The sequence below is a fragment of the Melopsittacus undulatus genome, chromosome 1 (genome assembly GCF_012275295.1).
Source record: "Melopsittacus undulatus isolate bMelUnd1 chromosome 1, bMelUnd1.mat.Z, whole genome shotgun sequence".
In the NCBI taxonomy this organism is placed as follows: domain Eukaryota; kingdom Metazoa; phylum Chordata; class Aves; order Psittaciformes; family Psittaculidae; genus Melopsittacus; species Melopsittacus undulatus.
Genome location: NC_047527.1, coordinates 112,191,777 through 112,208,660, shown reverse-complemented (window position 1 = coordinate 112,208,660; position 16,884 = coordinate 112,191,777).

The following is a 16,884-nucleotide window of genomic DNA, read 5'->3' as shown; positions in this document are numbered from 1 at the left end:
AGTATAGAGGATGAAGGAGATGTTAGACGTGGACACAAAATTAATACAGAAAGTATTAGAAGATAGGGTCACTCAGTACAGGAAGTGATGGTGCTAAACGGTTGTGATAATTGCTTTTGATAACAGCCTCTATTCGTCTGCTCACAATGAGGAACGCTTCTCAAGGCAGGCAGTGAGCAAACCTGGCAGCTTGTCAGCAACGTACAATGTGCCAGTTATATGGAGTGGTATTTTTACCACGTTTATGTGAAGTGAGGTTCTCATGCCCCATAGGAGGTCTGGAGTGGAGTGAGTCACGGATATGCCAGCTAGAGCATTGCAGTAGATTGTAGCCTGCAGGCAAAGGTTTGCTCTGCAAGATTGTCCACCTGTAAGACACCAAATGCTTTCTGTTCACAGTAGCAACATTCAGCACTTACCTGCAATCATTAAGCTTAGATCTCTGCTTTGTTCAATCAACAGTCCTGTATCTACCATGAGCTTAAAAAAGTCAGAGTCCACCAAGCCCTTCCTTCAGCTCACTGGTGTCTAAAAAGCAGCTTGTCCCCATTTGCCGTAAGGCAAGGAGAAGGGAGAGGTCAGCCAGAGGACATGGGTCTTCTGGTGTGACTGGCCCATGCCATCCATTGCACAGGAACAGTGCAGGCTGTTGGGATAGCGGACTAATGGGCACCTTTTGTTACAGCTATGTTGTGCCCTGTGCTCCTTTGGTCTTCCTTTAACTCTTTCTGCCTTTACTTCACCTGCAATGCTCCTTCTCTTGTTTTTGTGAATTTGTTTAGGTAAGCTAAGTTGTTGCTGTTGTCCCATGTTTTCCCTGCTGCTGTTGGCATACACATTCCTTCCTGTTTGTCACCTGGTTGTATTTCTTCCAAACCTGGTTTGTGGTACTCCTATGTCATTGTGAAGATCTGTTTTACACAGAAATTGTGTAAAATATTCTGACTCTCAGTAAGCAAGGCAAGAATCCTGTTTCATCTTCGGGCATGAAGCACAGGTTCCTCCTATGTTCCAAAGTAAGGAAGTGAGCAGGAGTTAAATGAGGAGAATAATGTCTTTGAGCTTTATGTTCATAGGAAACACGTATGATACGGTAACACAGGGCAGAAAACTTCTGCATCAGCTACTTATGCTGCTTGAACTACAGCATGTTTTCTAGAAACCTTGATTTTAAAACTTCAGGCTTGAAGATACTTTAGTGTTTGATTACTGAAGAAAAGATGCCTATGGGAGATTAGAAATATCCCCAGAGGATGATAATTCTGAATGTACAATGACTTTATGAGATTCAGCAGTTAGTTAATTCTTACCATGTGCTGCCTTATTCTATGAGGCTCTGAGATCATGTGCCTACATATTCCATTCACTCCTTCTCAGGGGATTCCCACTACTTAGATTAGCAGCTCATACTCATTTGGGGAAAATGAATTCCACAGCCCCCTAAAGAATTGGGTGGGGGAGGGGGGAGAGGGTTGTGAGAGCTTTCCTTTGCAGACTTCTGCCTTAGTTTTGCCATAAGGGGCATGCTGCAACATTTTAGGCTCACTGCAGTAGTTATTACTGCATGAAATTACTGAAATTTGGACTTTTATAGAGAAGAGGAGGGCTAAAAATGAGAGGCTGATTTTGATGTCATCTTCTGCAGAAAAAGTAGGAGAGAGGAACAACCTACTAGCAGTGAGAGTCTGTGTCATTGAGAGCGGGAGTAAGGACAGTTTATGTTCATTGGTATATAGGGGAAAGAGGAGCTATGAGGAAACCAGCATATTTTACACAAGACTAGAAGGCATGAAATGGGACAAATAAAGTCTGAGGGAAATAAATAGAAATAGTACCTCTGCAAAAGGAGATTTGGGTAAATAGAATCACTTCTGTATAAGGCGATTTGCTGTTCTAATAAAAACAATGGCAAAAAAGGCAGAACGTAATATATTTATAATACTATTTCTGTCTAGTAGAAAAGAGTCCTATGTTGAGCTTGTTCGAAACCCCTCAATTTATCCTCCTCATTCCTACACACCTGGCCTTGTGCTCATGATTTTGTTTCTTCAAACAAATGCTTTACTGACTCTTTTGATAGCCATGATGTTTGATAGTCATGATGCTTTTTGATAGTCATGAAGATGCCAGTGATTTACAGCCAGATCTCTTTCTTGCAGACTCTCACTGATCCCCATATATTGTTAACTTTCTAGCACAAGTATCATAAATTTTCTTATTCTTAAGGTGTTACAGCTGGATGTTAATAGCAGTTTTGATTGAGTATTGGTTTATCCCAATGCTTTGTCATCTAAGCAGAAGCTAATAAGCAATTACAACTTTCTGTTGTGCCATTCACCCCTTTTATCTTCTTTCTTTACAACTCTGCTAATGGTTGTGATATTTTGCAACAGTAAACTGTATAACTCGTATAACACATCAAGAGAAGATTTTGGTTTCACAGTCTGCAGGTGTGGATTCTTAAATGAAATACAGCATTAGTTAAATCCTAGGTGTGAAACTACAGTAAAAAGTATTGTAGTTCACTAGTATCCTTGGAAGTAAGCTATTCTGGCCTCAGCTGACATTATAACTGCTATAAACACAAGGTTCCATTCTGATTTCATCTGGATGTAATGAACCAGCAAGCAATTAAAATGAAAATATAGTTGGCAGTGACCTAATATATAATGGAAAGATCCACAAGAAAATTTTAGAAAAGCTTGAAAAGAACGAGGTGAAATGTAGCAAGAAGGAAAGTTTCTTGGTCTAGTTTGTGTTAAAAAACTATTTTAAAGTTACTGTGAGGATAATGAACATGTAGGCCATGCTGCATGTCCCATTGCTCAAGTGGTGGAAAGGCATTTGGCTTTCAGCCTTTTGTCTCACAGCTTACACAGGATCTGTGGTATTTTCTGTAACCACATACTTGAATACATGGCATCGCCTCTCTCCTATAGCTGAGGTTTAGCTAAAATTAAATTGTCTTCAAACTAGTAAATATGAATCTTAATTCTCTTTGCTTGGCTCGTACTTGTATCACAGGAAAACTTGTTCCATATATCATTCATCTTGCACCTTACCCTGTCCTTCCTTTTCCACTCCCATTTTAACTGCCCTCATCCATTTCCCCCCCCCCCCAATTTCCTCACCTGCTTTGAATAGTCCCCTTGTTCTGGTCCATGATGTGGACTCTGAGCTGTCCCTTTCACCAGTGGCACCTATGCCTTCATGCTTACGCATTCTACCTGCACTGGTGCGTTCCTGATTCCCCCTCAGGAAAAACAGATTTCAAGAGCAGTTGAATCACACAATGACCTCTGAAGATGGACCTGCAGGTTCCAAGAAAACTGCCCAGATGCTGTCTTTCCAGACTGTAATTTGCTTGCTATAGACAAAGCTTTGTCCATAGTAAAAATGTGAAATGCTAATAAGTTTCTATCAAATATATGTGAATATATGTAGTCCAATCTCATAAAATAGCCTGATTTACTAGCTGCCCAACGGTACCTCTAATAGCTTAAAGGCCTTTTCCCCAAGGGTAGGAGGTTGCAGGAATTATTTTGCTTTCATTTTTTCAGTCACTGTTGGAAATGGCAGGTCCATTTTTGCTCTCCAAAGGAAAACATACAACTTTGATAAGATGATTTTCTTAGATGCCTTCAGCCTGATGTATAAATATAGCAAAGCTGTATAATAGATAAAAGAGCATTATAAAAGAAATTTGGCCTTGACTGAAGGCAGTAATACTTACACATTGGTTTTGTAGGTTTACAGGGATGTTGCTGAGGTGGCATTAATAAATTTCCTAGTGCCTCAAAATAACATACTGCAGTGCTAACATTGTAAAAAGCTGTAAAACTGGAAGAAGGTGCTATGCAATTTAAATAATTCTCTCAGCTGCCATAGCACTAAGTTAACATGTGAACTCAAAATTGGCCTGTGTAATTTCATTGTCTAAGAAGATCCAACACAAAAAGTTTAAAAGCCATGATTAATAGTAAATCCTTAACTTTAAAACATATCCATTTTGATAATTTTAACATCTTCTGACATTACTGGCAACACAGGTTTTTTCAAAAATACGGTGTAGCCTTTTTTCCCCATACTCCTTTTAAACTCTGTATGAAAGCGTCATAAAAGACTAACACTTTTTTTTTTAATTCAATCACTTTCTTTTATGATCTTTCAGATATCAAAGGAGAAATGTTTTACTGGTATAAATATTTATTTGTGCACTATAAAGCTATTCCGAAAGGAGTCCTCAAGAGCAGATCTTTTGTACTCAGGCCACTGGATTGTAAACTTGGCAAAGACACAGGAGCAGATCTTCATCTCTGCTGGCTTCCATAGCTCCACTGGACCAATAGCTACTGACAGGTTGACAAAGAACATAAGCCAATGATCCATCCTACAAGCACACAGCACCAAACTTTCAGAGTGATATGTATCTCAGACAGAGGCAGCTAATTAGTTTCCAGGCTGATACAATAGTCTGTGGACTGAGTGATTCATGCTGCCTGAAGATAAGTGCCTGAAAAGTCTCTACATTGACTATAATAATCAGTTTGTACTTGGCACCTAACTTGTCAAAGTGTGACAAACCCTCCCTACCTTTTATGTTTCATAATTATGAACAGTGGGACTCTTCTGAGTGCTGGAAGAGATGTGTGTGTGCCCCTTATAAGCGATTACAGGAAATTGCATGCTGTCTACTAAGCAGATTAGAGACTGTTGGCCGTGTCCTGAAGTTTTGTAAACTTCTTACTCAGTTCTTAATCAGCAGTGCTCTCTGTGAAACGTTTCCACTTAGTCACTGACTATTCAGCATGAATGATTGATCAGAAACATTCCTCTAATATAAATCAGTCTTATCATGTTTAAACACAAATACAAGTTCTATCAGCCAGGATGTTATGCATACTGGGAGGGGGAGAGATACAAACAGGTGGAAGCTTTCCCTGTTTATTGAATCCATATTGCCATAGTGCTTCTTTGCACAGATGGAGAATTGCTGTGCAGAAGGAACAGTTTACAGAGTTTCAAATTGTTTGGCCTTAAGAGCACATGATTTGCCTTTCATTTTATGCCTTGGTTTCAGTCTCCTGCTTGAGCTAAAAATAAAGATAGAAATGTTAAGTATGCTGGCATTTTATTTATTCCACTAATTTCATTGCCAGCTTATAGTAGAGAATGCCTTCCCACCAAATACTTGTTCCATATTTCAGAGATCTCTTGTGCCACTAAGAGTTGTATTTTCTGGCTGTGATAGCACCATAAAAGTACACTGAAAAGGCTGAAGCTGACTCATGGTTGGGGCAGATGATGCCTACAGCTCAGCTGATTCTGGATAGCATCACAGGTTATTTAAGGCTTTCAAACAACTTGTTTATTCTCCTGTATTTAAAATCTAATTTTATACCAGACAGCCCTTGAGTATTTCTGTAACTGTTTAATTTGTTCCCTCTTGTCCTTTTAGTGAAGGTAAACCAAACAAATGGTGTATTGTTTGTGTGTGGGATTTTTCAGTTTTTGTAGGGAAAGGACAGGACTGAAGTGAAAATAAAGGTTGTCATGCTTGTTACATGGACATTTTCATTTCAGTCAGACTCTTAGGAGGATGACTTGACTTCCAAGTGCAAACAGGAACTTGATTCACCTGTGGGAAAAGGTCCAGACTTGCTTGTGCCACTTTACCTGCAACAGAAGGTTTGTTCTTTGCTCTGATTCACTTGTTGCAGTAAAACCAAATAACACAGCACTAATAAATCCATATACTGAGCTTGTTGTATCACTTTACTTTCTTTTTCTTACTGGACTTACTACCATAAAAGCACTGTGGTATTTCTGGAAATGTATTTTTTTTCCTGGAATACAGAAAAATGAGATAATTGAACAGATTTTTTTTTTCACTAGGTCTTTTGTATTTTATATTTTTGCAGAAATTACTGAATTGCCTGTTAAAAGAAATGTTCAGTTATAATTGCCTTTTTTCTGGCACTCAAAAATAGTTATTTGTTACAGTTTGACTCTACAGTACTCTGAAATTTGATTTAGTCTTTTGATCTCTGGAGGAGTAACTATGATGGATAGGTTGGTGCAAAGAAGTAAAATAGCACTTAGGCAGCTATTTAGGCATAACTTATGTCTAAAAGGAAATCTCAGGATGGTTCTATTAAGTGATCTGCTATGTGACAGAGGAGGTATCATCCACCACACTACACAATATGCACTTAATTTTATGTAGGAGCCTACCAACTGGCTTCTCACAGCACGTGGTATTTAAAATGTAATATTCCGAGCTTATATCCAGTGATAGAGTGTACCCACATTGGCACAGAACGCTTTCCTTGCTGAGGATGGAATGTGAATTCCTGCATCTGACTCCTTAAATTTGACATGTCATCCCATCAGCTCCTTTCTTTCCAGTGCTGGTAATTAAAAGACAAAATTTTCTGGTTTTACATTTCTTGGAGTAAGGGAAAAGAGGTGTATTGATTATTGTGTGAATGGAACCTAAATCTTAACCCTGATCTATATACATGCTTATAGAAGCATATATATGTATATATATCATTTATAAAGATTTTCTGCTGTCATCCTCTTTCAGGAAGCAACCAGCTTTTCTTCTGCATTATTATTTTTTTTTAAACTGCATCAGAGTAGTAACTGTCCATATTATCTGGTTTTACTATTGATTCAGAACATTCAAATAGCTCATCTAAACGAAGTAGCTATTTGATGATTGCTTAAAACTTTATAGGTTAATCTTATGGGCTAAAGTCAGGATGAAATTTGTTGTCCTTTTAAGTTCTCTAGCAGTGTTGTTGCAACATTCTCCAAGAAGGGTGACAGGTCTGACATCAGCATTTAAGTTCCTGTGTTTCATAGCCCACTGGTGTTCTATAAATAAGAAGAATTTTCATACTAGATTTTAGATAGATAATTGCTCTAACTGATACTACTGTATGGTCCTTGGATGCCACTACTACTCATGATTTTTCTAGAGAAATCAGAAACTTAGTGAGCATGTGAGTTCATGCAAAACTGAAACTGTTCTACTTAGTGATTGTATCCTTACGGTTTCCTTGCTTTTTAGATGAGCTATAGTAACATTTCAATATGATATCAGCATATATCATAGAACTAAACAATTCTACTCTTCTCCCATGGGGTGTTTGGGCAGTAGCACGTAAACTGCTGTATTTATGGTTGCTGCATCCTATTTCTGACACCATGAAGGGTGATGCTGTACTGCTGGCATAACACGGCAGTTCCGTGCTCATGCCATTTTCCTTCTGTTAGCCCCCTGGTTTGTGTTATCTCTCTGAGGAAGCGTTACTTGATGATTGCCAAAGCATTTTGTTTCACAACCCTTTTTCTACTCCTAGTGCCGATGTCCCCACCCCACTCAGCCTCCACACAAACCCTCATCCCAGGCTGCTCAAGTACATTCCCAGCTGACTAGCTACTGTGGTCTTTTTGGCTACTGGTGCTGCTGGCCATATCTCATGTCTCCTTGATGTCTCCTTTCATGCTGCCCCATCTCCTGTTCAGTCTCTGACTTTGGAGAAGGCTTTCAGAGTGCTGGACAGAAGCATCTGGAACTAAAGCTGCTGAGTAGATCTCAGGGCAGAGAAGGAAGAAAGGCATCCCTTGAAAAGCAAAACCAAAAAAAAAAGCTATTTAGTAGTTCAAGATACATTCCTCTGTAAAAAGTATTCCTCAGACAACCAAAACTATTCATGTCTTGTCTCTTTCCTCATTTCTGGAAATCCACTGACGGGTCCAAACACTGTGGGACACATATATACACCTGTTTCTAGTGACAGGATGAAAAAACTTTCACGTTTCCATATTAAACTGGGCTGAAAAAATTGAGAGAGTAATGTAGAAGTATAATTTGGCCATACAAAGTAGAAATATTGCACATATACTACTTTTTAGCAGACTGCCACAAGCTTGAAATTACGATTCAGACACGCAAACTGGGTAACCAGAAAGAAAAACCTGGCCACCTGATATCTGTGGACTGCTGTTGTTTCACCATCCTTTCAAAGTTATTTTCTGGAAAACATTTCTGCAGGCTGGCTGGCTTTTTTCCTGGAAAATAGCTTCTGAATAAATAATAGGGCTTGGTGGAAACTCCATGGAAACTGGGGGCTGTCAGTTCTGTTTCCAGCTGTTGTTCTCATCCACATCTCTATTGTAACTACTGGATCTATTAAAGTGGAAATACAGCAGTTTCTTCCCTGACAGACCTCCAAGTCTTTTCCTTCCCATTTCTGCTGTGCAGAAGATTTTGTTTAGGTCCTTTACAAGTCCACAAACTTTACTCAGAAAGTTTGACTCTCAGAAGTTATCAGTTTGGTTGTAATAGTTTGGTAAACAATTTAGTCTGGAGCTCTTTGGCCTCATAGACTGCATTAAATTATGACAGCAAAAAGGGAAATTTGTTGAAACAAAGCATGGTTTTGGTTTGCAAGATATCCTGAGCAGCTTTTTTGGAAACATTGGGCTCATTTTTTATTGAGCTCCAAAATGTAGAATTCCCTGTGAGGTTTGGTATCTCAGCTAGACTATATTTTTAAAATAATAGCAGTTTGAAGAACAAAAATGGAAAATGTAGTCTGTAGAACACTTATATTCTGTATGACAAAACGTTTTTTTTTTCTAATACTTTAAATAACTATTTTGTCTTTATTTTGTTTTAAGTTTCTATTTTAACAATACAGAACTAGTTCCTTATTTTTTAAGTTACTCACTCATATAGACAGAGAAATAAACCAGCACCCTAAAGGTCCTGGCAGAGACTTCTGAAGACAGAAATTGTACAATAGGTGTGGTGTGCCTTTCCTCTGGGTAATAATTCTTCAATGCAGGGCAGCATTGCTTCATGTGGGATTGTCTCATTTTAACACTGTTAAGTGAGTAGTTATGCTATTTTTTTTTCCACTAAATGTTGCCAAAATAGTTTTAAAATTTGGATTTCATTAAAACAAGCCAGAATTCTTCACACACACGTAATTAGGAAAAAAAGGAAAGAGGTAGCAACTTTTAAAAGATAATTAAAAATACATGCATCTAGTATACAGAGACACTACTTCTCTGCTGGAGAGTAGGGAAAAGGCATGGCTGGCACTAGGCTGTCCTCCCATCTTTTGTTTTCTTGGGCAGGAAGAAAGGAAAAATGTTTCTCCCATAGTTTTCTGAAAATTGAAAGACTGCCAACAGACCTAAAACTCTAGTATTCTTCTTCATCACTGCACTAAATTGAGTCCAGTAGTGGAGAGATGTACATCAGTACTGCAACAGCATCAGCTGAGTTTATTGCATTTGCAGTACTTTTCATTTGCAGCATCTGTATAAGAAAGTCCCCAAAACAACCAACCCCGCATTTTTTGTCCCCAGCTTAGTCTGAAATAGTTTTGGGGAGCTAGAAGTTGCTGGAGTTGCCTGCCTCCCAGCTCAGAGCTGTACCTGACCACAGGGCTATAAGGCTCTGCTGCATCTGGTCTTATCCAGCCCACTTCTGCCAGGTTTCCTCAGAAACTCTGGCTTTGGCAAAAGCCTGCCAAGCCAAAGTTGTTCCAGACCTTTTCACATACAACAAGGCAGATTTATTTTCTTTCTTTATTTATTTTACAAAACTTGGTTGCAGAAGTAATTTTCTTATCAGCTTTCGCATAAATTCCTTTGCATTTCTATGGCACCAAACACAGAAATAGGAAATGCTATCTTTTGATGTGACCTAATTTTACCTTTAATAACAATTTGTATCGACCTTGTAGGCATAGTTTTGCTTTTCTGTCCCTTCAAAAAATTTGGGATACAGGTATCAGCTCTCTGGAGCCTGCCAGCATTGTTTCCCTGGTATCAGTAGGAGGTAGAACTCACCCTGGGACACATGGCTCTGAAGTGAGACTTCTGGGGAAGTGGCAGTGCCTGCTACTTGCTATTGATCGTTGCTGGAGACACAGCAACAGATTAAGTGGCTGAGTGTTATCATTCTTACAGTTTTTAGTTTACCAGGACAAAGCCTTGTTGAAGCCTCTTCTGCTACGGAACAATAATATATTCCCTCTTCCTGTAGATTTGCTTCCAAATACATTTTCTTCTGCCTACCAGCACATCAGCTGATTTTGAAGCCTTTGCCTCTGTGGGGAGATTAGACCAATATCTCTCCTCTGCTCATTTTTGTAAAATCTGTGGGCACTTAATTTTCCAAAGAGATTTCTCTCTGCTGAGTTGTTGTTACAATCTATGTCAGAAAACAAAACAATCTAAATGTGCTGAATTTGATTGGAAAATGGAGGGAGGAGGATTAATACCTATAAGTATTCAAAGGGCACTTGTGTCGACAACATAGAGGAATTTTCTAGGAGTATCCAAGAGCTTATACTAGAATCAAGAATAACTAAAATAGAGCAAAAGTGTGTATTTGGACAAGTAGAAGGAAAAAATTGTCAGGTTTACTGCTTTGTAGAAGAGACTCCAGAAATACAATCCTTCTGCCTCATCCTTTACAGAGTCCTCTGGAATACACTGGATGGAAGCATGCAGTGGAAGGGTGGATGGAAAAGATGACCCAAGAGTCATGACTGAAAATCTCTAGGAAAAAGCAAAATTGCTATTGGTCATTTCTGGGACAGGAGCCTGCAGACAGAAAATAAGACTAAAAGGGAGACACCATCCATGCCCTGAGGGAATTACAGCCTAAAGCCCTGATCCTGCAGTTTTTTCTGTGGAGGTGAGCCCTGGAATGTAGGCCCCCTCCGGAAACTTTCAGGAGACCTGGCTACACAGGACTTGGAGAAGGCTGAGGTTCTGAATGGCTTCTTTGCCACGGTCTTCACTGGCAAAGGCTCTGACCACAGCACCTGAGTCTTGGAAGGCGGACACAGGGACTGTGAAAACCTAGACCTTGGGCCCACTGTACATGAGGATCTGGTTCGAGAGCATCTTAAGAACCTGAATGTACATAAGTCCATGGGACCTGATGAAATCCATCCATGGGTCCTGAAGGAGCTGACGAATGAAGTTGCAAAGCCACTGGCCATCATATTTGAAAAATCATGGCAGTCAGGTGAAGTTCCTGATGACTGGAAAAAGGGAAATATAACCCCCGTTTTCAAGAAGGGGAAAATGGATGACCCAGGGAATTACAGACCAGTCAGTCTCACCTCTGTGCCTGGCAAAATCTTGGAGCAGATTCTCCTGGAAGGCATGCTAGGGCACATGAAAAAGAGCAAGGTGCTTGGTGACAGCCAGCATGGCTTTACTAGGGGAAAATCCTGCCTGACCAATCTGGGGGCCTTCTATGATGGGGCTACAGAAATGATGGACAGGGGTAGAGCAGTTGACGTCATCTACCTGGACTTTGCAAAGTGTTTGACACTGTCCCACATGATATCCTTGTCTCTAAATTGGAGAGACATCAATTTGATAGGTGGACCACTCGGTGGATAAAGAACTTGGCTTGATGGCTGTACACAAAGAGCTGTTGTCAATGGTTCAATGTCTGGCTGGAGACCAGTAATGAGTGGTGTCCCTCAGGGATTGGTGTTGGGACCGGTCTTGTTTAGTACTTTTGTCGCTGACATGGACAATGGAATTGAGTGTGCCCTCAGCAACTTTGCCGATGACACCAAGCTGTGTGGTTCTGTTGATACGCTAGAGGGAAGGAATGCCATCCAGAGGGACCTTGACACACTTGTGAGGTGGGCTGATGCCAACCTCATGAAGTTTAACCATGCCAAGTGCAAGGTCCTACACCTGGGTGGGAGCAATCCCAGGCACAGCTACAGGTTGGGCAGAGAAGAGATTCAGAGCAGCCCTGCAGAGAAGGACTTGGGGGTGTTGGTCGATGAGAAAATGAACATGAGCCAGCAGTGTGCACTCACAGCCCAGAAAGCCAACCGTGTCCTGGGCTGCATCAAATGGAGTGTGACCAGCAGGTCAAAGGAGGTGATCCTGCCCCTCTGCTCTGCTCTCGTGAGACCTCACTTGGAGTATTGTGTGCAGTTCTGGTGTCCTCAACATAAAAAGGACATGGAACTGTTGGAACAAGTCCAGAGGGGGGGCACGAGGATGATCAGGGGACTGGAGCACCTCCCATATGAAGACAGACTGAGAAAGTTGGGGCTGTTCAGCCTGGAGAAGAGAAGGCTGCGTGGAGACCTCATAGCAGCCTTCCAGTATCTGAAGGGGGCCTACAGGGATGCTGGTGAGGGAATATTCATTAGGGACTGTAGTGATAGGACAAGGGCTAATGGGTTAAAACTTAAGCAGGGGAAGTTTAGATTCAATATAAGGAAGAAATTCTTTCCTGTTAGGGTGGTGAGGCACTGGAATGGGTTGCTCAGGGAGGTGGTGAATGCTCCATCCCTGGCAGTGTTCAAGACCATATTGGACAGAGCCTTGGGTGATATGATTTAGTGTGAGGTGTCCCTGCCCATGGCAGGGGGTTGGAACTAGATGATCTTGAGGTCCTTTCCAATCCTAACTATTCTATGATTCTATGGAAGCACAGCCCAATGGAAATCCAGAGCCTGGGGCTCTTGCAGAGGTGCGTTATCTGGCTGCAGAATAAGGCATGTGTGAGGAAAGCCAGCTTCACCTTGTATCTACTTAGTGAGCATGTTGGTAGCACAGCCCTGGGTGTTCTGATGGTTTATTTGGAGCACCGAGAGACTTAACTGCTGATGGAAAATACCCATCAACTTCAACTGACCCATTCAGTACCTTTGTCCTGTTCTAAAAAAGTGGGAGAGATATTGCCTTGCAGGTTTAAGTAATGGTGAAAGAGAGTCATGGCACAATTTTGGAGAGTGCTTATCAGCCCAGGATTTGTTACACAGGTTGCTAGTGCATGTTCAGACATCCTTATATGCTACCAGAATGGACTTGTCTGCCTGACTAACCTGATCTGTTAGGAGAGAAGAAACTGCCCTTCCCCTTGCTTTTTTAAATAACTTGCCTGAAAAAGGTTGACTCCTGAAAATGTTTGTGGCTTGGCCTTCTAGTCCCTTTCTAGGAAAATAAGAAGCTTTCTCAAACTGAATGATTGCAGGACAGTGCAAAAAAAGCCCCAGACCTATGTTTTCTGCGTTGCAATTAGAGTTTCATGCAGAAGCAGTACAGAAAACTGCCTGAGGCCACATCATTTCAGTTTTGGACATTTACTTTCTCATGTACAGAAAGACTGAAGTTCAACCCCGTAACTTATTCAGGGAACCTAGTTAGAGCTATATGAAGTTTGTGCTGTTGAGATGAAGATGTGAGATCAGTAGCGATCTCAGTCCTGCTTTCTAAGACAGTCTTAAATGAGTTGTGGTATGGATAACCAGTCAATTTTTTTTTACTGGGGGATCAGAAACGCACACAGTGTTGGAGGGGCAGCCCATCTATAATCTATTTTTGAGACATTTAATGGTGTAGTCTAAGGCTTTCTTAAGACCTGTGCTCACAGCTGTAACTCCTTCAATACTCACTACATCCACCTTAGAACCTCTGCATGCAGAGGGACAGATTTTCTTATTTTTAGCTGCCAGTGTGGCATCAGGTTTTGGAGGATATGTCTGCATCATATGATGCTACCAGATTGGCTAGATTTTGGAGAAATGACCTGGTTTAATTTTCTTACTAATAATGGACATTAGACTGTTTTCTTTCTTTTCCGTTCAATGGATCATTATTCAGGAATGATGGGAAGCACTAGAGCCTCCTTTTTGCTTCTACTTTGCTGTTTATCACTCTGCTCATTCTTTTATTTACTCATGTCCTTTCTTCCCATTTTCTTAATTTCATTTATACCTGCCCTTTCTGTTTCCATACCTTCTCATCTCTTTCTCATTTACTTCCTTTTCTATTTTTTCCACATAGGCTCCTCCACCGTCTGTTCAGTTCAATGCATTCTCCCAGCATGAGTAGCAAAATACTTTGAAAATCCTGAAGGAGGTTTACAGGATGGAAGCAGTAGGAAATGAGGGTGCAGAAACAAAGAGGAAGCTCTTACTCATGAAATGGTGTGGCACTGTTGGCAACAAGGGGAAAACCAACAGTGAAGACAGCTTGTGCATGCTTAAAATCTATCATGAACTGGGACCATTCCTTTTCTGCTTCTCCCCAGTTTTTGCCTCACTGACGTGAGGACTTTGGCCTTTATCTCTAATATTAATAAACAGAAAAAGCATAAACACCCATAAAGCTATCCTAGACCAAGAAGGACATATCTAATATGCTTATTTTTTAAGGACTTCAAGAAGTAACCTTTGAACTGAAGTTTACACCAGTAAACAAGACAAGAATTAGGGTTTTGAGAATGGACTGTGAGAGCAAATATTTTTGCTCGTGATATTTTTTACATTCCAGAAATAACTGGTGAGTTATGTGAGCTGTAGATATGCAGCCATTCTGAATTAATATAATTTTAATTTAAAAATGTACTGTTTATCCATCTTCTGAATCTTTAATAAATATTTTAAAAAATATTTATAACAGTTTTCTGGTGGATGTTACAGCTCTCTTCCAGCTCAGAACTATTTTGTATTTCATTGTCAGCTACCCTGAGTATGCCTGTGTTTCAGTAACTGCTGTAACTAGCGTTAAATGAAAAATGATCTGAGCTGGCTTCCAAATGAAATGAGCTTGGTTACTGATAGCTTTAGAGAAATTGCCAAATGAAACATAGAATGGTTTGCAGTATATGCCTAGGAAGGCTCTGTGGTTAACTGAAGTTGAGTTCTGTGGTGTCATGGTTATGCTCTTTGTAATATCTGAAGTAGATGGGGGAGAGCTAGTTTATGTGCATCTGCATATTAGCTGAAAATACTGCAGAAACTCAGTCAAGACATACCTGGGATTTCTTCATGCCAACTTATATCTACAGTTTAAAATATCATGGTTACTGTTAAAAGTGCTTCCTAAAATCAAGTTGTTACAGATCATGTCTATGAAATTGTGCAGAGCTTACATAGGACAGACAGATTTAGGTTACATATAAGGGAGTTCTCTGTGAGGACAGTGAGGCACTGGAACAGGTTGCCCTGAGAAGTTGTGGCTGCGCCATTCCTGGCAGTGTTTGAGGCCAGCCCGGTGTAGTGGAAGGTGTCCCTGCCCTTGGCAAGGGGTTGGAACTGGATGATCTTAAGGTCCCTTTCAACCCAAACCATTCTGTGATCTGTTTTATTCTTTGTAATATGAAATAAAGTGTCAGATGTGATATTTTTTTATAACCCAACTCTTCTATTGTCTAGACACTAATACCTTCCAGCTTGTATTAACAGAAGTTCAACTCTGTTCTGAATTCCCTTCTTCCCCTCAAACAGTAATGTTTGCATGAAATGGCAAAACAGAAGACCTATATACCTCTCACTAATCACTGAAGAGTTCATGTTTGTGCAGCCATAATATCACATTTAATGGGTCCATATGTCAATGAAAGGGATTCATAATGTGAGAATAGAACAAAGATACTGTAATTCTTTACTCAGCACTGCTTTGTGCTCTAACAACTGACCTGATGGGGCACTGAAAGAACTTCTTTCACACATTTGTCTCCCATTGTGTTCTGCAGGGGCCTTCACAGCATTAGAAGTGTCTGACACAATTCCTGCTTTGTGCAGTCTCTAACACCACGTTGAGTCCGAAGTAGCTGAAATACTGAGTCTGTTACAGTGAAAGAGGCTCTTTATTCATAGACTGTAAAGCCATAAGGGATCCCTGAGATCATCTAGTTTATCTCCTGCATAACATAAGCCTCGCATAAATGCCTGTTTGAATAAAGCATATCTTTCAGAGAGCTTTTCACCCTTCACTTGAAAGACTCAACTGATGAGGAAGCCACCACAGCCTTTGCATATTCTTTTAGTGTTTGCAATTTACAGCCTCAAGCCTGTTGCTAGTTTACAGCCTAGACTGCACTTCTGTTTTGAATCTGCTCTTATTTCCTCTGGACTGTGACCAAGTCACGTTTTTTTACTTTTTCTTGTACAGTAGATAGAAAAAAATACAGACTAAAATAACAGGGTATGTTTAAAGAAAATGTTAGTAAAAATATTAGCGTTTAATGTCTGTGTAGTTTTTATTAGAACATATATTACCAAAGTCCTAAGACCAATTTTCAAGAATTACCATAGAATGTTAGTGAAAGCTATTTAGCTGTGTATATGGTAGAGATGCAGGTAGACACCAGGAGTGTTTTTGAGCAGATTGGTATGCATCCAACTCAGTGACCTCACTGCCTTTGTAAAGGAATGACTATTAGTTCACTTATTTCCCATTAGTCCAGTACAATGGGAACAGGTCAACATCATGTGGAGGTACTAGTGTAGCTCTGAAAGTAATAGAGCTGGGTTGGCATTCAGCTGGTCCCAAGCACAGGATCCTGGCCCCTGAAGTTTCTTCTCACTATCTATCACTGTGCTTGGGATAGGTGTGTCCAATTGGTCCCATACTGCTAAGAAGCTGCAATCACTCTTCATTAATTTGCTGATACCAAGTTCCCATGTGATGCCGTTAAAAATCTGTTTCTGAAGAAATGAGGATTTTATGAGATTAATTTGTATTATGGTGTGGAACTGAAATAAATACAGAAGTAGGTTTGGAGATGACTTTATGAGCTAGTATCTTGCACTAAATCTTTTGGATAATAACAGACCCAATAAAAATGCCATTCATTTCAAGCAACAAACATAGAATTAGCAACTGTGGTCCCAAGTAACATAAAAAATTATGATTCTTTATGAAAGGTGGGAGAACTGTTTAGAAATATTTAGCTTCTTTCCATCCCTTAATTATATGCAGCTGTTACAGCAAATTGTCAACACGCACTCACAACTTTGCTATAGTATTTTTGAAAGTGTAATTCCTGTGAGCCAGAATATGGATTTGCGTAGCACTAAA